General features: G+C 34.1%; 1 long non-coding RNA gene across 1 annotated transcript in view; it reads right to left on the bottom strand.

Moving 5' to 3' along the window:
- The window catches only part of LOC123488199, a 5,794-nt gene that overhangs the window by 709 nt on the left and 85 nt on the right, over positions 1-5,000 (bottom strand). The window contains exon 2 of the long non-coding RNA XR_006659948.1: positions 4,636-4,887. This is a non-coding gene — a long non-coding RNA (uncharacterized LOC123488199). The remainder of the gene's footprint in view (positions 1-4,635; positions 4,888-5,000) is intronic.

Below are 5,000 nucleotides of genomic sequence, written 5' to 3'. Positions count from 1 at the left end.
ACACACACACACACAGCTCAAACACAGCATTACACACACACACACACACACACACACACAGCCATTCCATTCCAGCTCCACACAGCATCCTCCAACCATTCCAGTAACATTTAGTTCTAGTTACATTCCGGTAACATTTAGTTCTAGTTACATTCCAGTAACATTTAGTTATAGTTACATTCCAGTAACATTTAGTTCTAGTTACATTCCAGTAACATTTAGTTCTAGTTACATTCCAGTAACATTTAGTTCTAGTTACATTCCAGTAACTAGATTAGTTCTAGTTACATTCCAGTAACATTTAGTTCTAGTTACATTCCAGTAACATTTAGTTCTAGTTACATTCCAGTAACATTTAGTTCTAGTTACATTCCAGTAACATTTAGTTCTAGTTACATTCCAGTAACATTTAGTTCTAGTTACATTCCAGTAACATTTAGTTCTAGTTACATTCCAGTAACATTTAGTTCTAGTTATATTCCAGTAACATTTAGTTCTAGTTACATTCCAGTAACATTTAGTTCTAGTTACATTCCAGTAACATTTAGTTCTAGTTACATTCCAGTAACATTTAGTTCTAGTTACATTCCGGTGACATTTAGTTATAGTTACATTCCAGTAACATTTAGTTCTAGTTACATTCCAGTAACATTTAGTTCTAGTTACATTCCAGTAACATTTAGTTCTAGTTACATTCCAGTAACATTTAGTTCTAGTTACATTCCAGTAACTAGATTAGTTCTAGTTACATTCCAGTAACATTTAGTTCTAGTTACATTCCAGTAACATTTAGTTCTAGTTACATTCCAGTAACATTTAGTTCTAGTTACATTCCAGTAACATTTAGTTCTAGTTACATTCCAGTAACATTTAGTTCTAGTTACATTCCGGTAACATTTAGTTCTAGTTACATTCCGGTAACATTTAGTTCTAGTTACATTCCAGTAACATTTAGTTCTAGTTACATTCCGGTAACATTTAGTTATAGTTACATTCCAGTAACATTTAGTTCTAGTTACATTCCAGTAACATTTAGTTATAGTTACATTCCGGTAACATTTAGTTATAGTTACATTCCAGTAACATTTAGTTCTAGTTACATTCCGGTAACATTTAGTTCTAGTTACATTCCGGTAACATTTAGTTCTAGTTACATTCCAGTAACATTTAGTTCTAGTTACATTCCGGTAACATTTAGTTCTAGTTACATTCCAGTAACATTTAGTTATAGTTACATTCCAGTAACATTTAGTTCTAGTTACATTCCAGTAACATTTAGTTCTAGTTACATTCCGGTAACATTTAGTTCTAGTTACATTCCAGTAACATTTAGTTCTAGTTACATTCCGGTAACATTTAGTTCTAGTTACATTCCGGTAACATTTAGTTCTAGTTACATTCCAGTAACATTTAGTTCTAGTTACATTCCGGTAACATTTAGTTATAGTTACATTCCAGTAACATTTAGTTATAGTTACATTCCGGTAACATTTAGTTCTAGTTACATTCCAGTAACATTTAGTTCTAGTTACATTCCAGTAACATTTAGTTCTAGTTACATTCCGTAACATTTAGTTCTAGTTACATTCCGGTAACATTTAGTTCTAGTTACATTCCAGTAACATTTAGTTCTAGTTACATTCCAGTAACATTTAGTTCTAGTTACATTCCGGTAACATTTAGTTCTAGTTACATTCCAGTAACATTTAGTTCTAGTTACATTCCAGTAACATTTAGTTCTAGTTACATTCCAGTAACATTTAGTTCTAGTTACATTCCGGTAACATTTAGTTCTAGTTACATTCCAGTAACATTTAGTTCTCCCTAGTTACATTCCAGTAACATTTAGTTCTAGTTACATTCAGTAACATTTAGTTCCTAGTTACGTTCCAGTAACATTTAGTTATAGTTATATTCCAGTAACATTTAGTTATAGTTACATTCCAGTAACATTTAGTTATAGTTACATTCCAGTAACATTTAGTTATAGTTACATTCAGGTAACATTTAGTTCTAGTTACATTCCAGTAACATTTAGTTCTAGTTACATTCAGGTAACATTTAGTTCTAGTTACATTCCAGTAACATTTAGCTCTAGTTACATTCCGGTAACATTTAGTTATAGTTACATTCCAGTAACATTTAGTTCTAGTTACATTCCAGTAACATTTAGTTCTAGTTACATTCCAGTAACATTTAGTTCTAGTTACATTCCGGTAACATTTAGTTCTAGTTACATTCCAGTAACATTTAGTTCTAGTTACATTCCAGTAACATTTAGTTCTAGTTACATTCCAGTAACATTTAGTTCTAGTTACATTCCGTAACATTTAGTTCTAGTTACATTCCGGTAACATTTAGTTCTAGTTACATTCCAGTAACATTTAGTTCTAGTTACATTCGGTAACATTTAGTTATAGTTACATTCCAGTAACATTTAGTTCTAGTTACATTCCAGTAACATTTAGTTCTAGTTACATTCCAGTAACATTTAGTTATAGTTACATTCCAGTAACATTTAGTTCTAGTTATATTCCAGTAACATTTAGTTCTAGTTACATTCCAGTAACATTTAGTTATAGTTACATTCCAGTAACATTTAGTTCTAGTTACATTCCGGTAACATTTAGTTCTAGTTACATTCCAGTAACATTTAGTTCTAGTTACATTCCGGTAACATTTAGTTATAGTTACATTCCAGTAACATTTAGTTCTAGTTACATTCCAGTAACATTTAGTTATAGTTACATTCCGGTAACATTTAGTTATAGTTACATTCCGGTAACATTTAGTTCTAGTTACATTCCAGTAACATTTAGTTATAGTTACATTTCGGTAACATTTAGTTCTAGTTACATTCCAGTAACATTTAGTTCTAGTTACATTCCAGTAACATTTAGTTATAGTTACATTCCGGTAACATTTAGTTCTAGTTACATTCCAGTAACATTTAGTTCTAGTTACATTCCAGTAACATTTAGTTCTAGTTACATTCCAGTAACATTTAGTTATAGTTACATTCCAGTAACATTTAGTTATAGTTATATTCCAGTAACATTTAGTTCTAGTTACATTCCAGTAACATTTAGTTATAGTTACATTCCGGTAACATTTAGTTCTAGTTACATTCCAGTAACATTTAGTTCTAGTTACATTCCGGTAACATTTAGTTCTAGTTACATTCCGGTAACATTTAGTTCTAGTTACATTCCGGTAACATTTAGTTATAGTTACATTCCGGTAACATTTAGTTATAGTTACATTCCAGTAACATTTAGTTATAGTTACATTACAGTAACAGCTAGTTATAGTTACATTCCAGTAACATTTAGTTATAGTTACATTACAGTAACAGCTAGTTATAGTTACATTCCAGTAACATTTAGTTATAGTTACATTCCGGTAACATTTAGTTCTAGTTACATTCCAGTAACATTTAGTTCTAGTTACATTCCAGTAACAGTTAGTTCTAGTTACATTCCAGTAACATTTAGTTCTAGTTACATTCCAGTAACATTTAGTTCTAGTTACATTCCGGTAACATTTAGTTCTAGTTACATTCCAGTAACATTTAGTTCTAGTTACATTCCAGTAACATTTAGTTCTAGTTACAATCCAGTAACATTTAGTTCTAGTTACATTCCGGTAACATTTAGTTATAGTTACATTCCAGTAACATTTAGTTATAGTTACATTCCAGTAACATTTAGTTCTAGTTACATTCCAGTAACATTTAGTTCTAGTTACATTCCGGTAACATTTAGTTCTAGTTACATTCCGGTAACATTTAGTTCTAGTTACATTCCAGTAACATTTAGTTTTAGTTACATTCCGGTAACATTTAGTTATAGTTACATTCCAGTAACATTTAGTTATAGTTACATTCCAGTAACATTTAGTTATAGTTACATTCCGGTAACATTTAGTTCTAGTTACATTCCAGTAACATTTAGTTCTAGTTACATTCCGGTAACATTTAGTTCTAGTTACATTCCGGTAACATTTAGTTCTAGTTACATTCCAGTAACATTTAGTTCTAGTTACATTCCGGTAACATTTAGTTATAGTTACATTCCAGTAACATTTAGTTATAGTTACATTACAGTAACAGCTAGTTATAGTTACATTCCAGTAACATTTAGTTATAGTTACATTACAGTAACAGCTAGTTATAGTTATATTCCAGTAACATTTAGTTCTAGTTACATTCCAGTAACATTTAGTTACTGTATAGTTAAAGATCACACCAGACAGCAGCCAATGACAGCCCTCCCAGCTTCCCACATGACTAGCCCCGTTAGTCAGAGAAACAAAGCACCAAAACACAGTGACGTCACAGCTTAGACCACATTTCATAGGCCGACCACAGTGACGTCACAGCTTAGACCACATTTCATAGGCCGACCACAGTGACGTCACAGCTTAGACCACATTTCATAGGCCGACCACAGTGACGTCACAGCATAGACCACACGCCATAGGCCGACCACAGTGATGTCACAGCATAGACCACACGCCATAGGCCGACCCCAGTGATGTCACAGCATAGACCACACGCCATAGGCCGACCACAGTGCTGTCACAGCTTAGACCACACGCCATAGGCTGACACGCCACATGCCCCGCCCTGCTGACCTGCTGTAGCGAATCACAGCAGGTAGAACTTTAATCCCTGCCTTCTCCAGCCTCTGCAGCTTCTGACGTTCTTCTACTTCCCGTTTCAACACTTCCTCTTCCTGCCCATGCCCCCCCTCTTCCTCTTTAGGCCCCTCCCCATCTGGGGCCCATGTGACTGTCTTGGGGTTTCTGGAGCGGGGACCTGGTGGTCTCTTAAAGGGACCTCCCCCCTCCCCCTCTCTTCCTTCCTCTAAGATGGGCTGAGGGAGACTGGGAGGGAGGGAGGAGAGGGAGGGAGGGAGGGAGGGGCAGGAGGGAGGGAGGGAGGGTAAGGAAGTTACTACTGTAATATAATCTTTAGTAAGAGCATGTGCATCTGTGTG

Source organism: Coregonus clupeaformis, unplaced genomic scaffold (genome assembly GCF_020615455.1).
Source record: "Coregonus clupeaformis isolate EN_2021a unplaced genomic scaffold, ASM2061545v1 scaf2044, whole genome shotgun sequence".
NCBI lineage: Eukaryota > Metazoa > Chordata > Actinopteri > Salmoniformes > Salmonidae > Coregonus > Coregonus clupeaformis.
The sequence above is the reverse complement of the archived record's forward strand: the minus strand, read 5'-3'. Positions and strand labels throughout refer to the sequence as shown.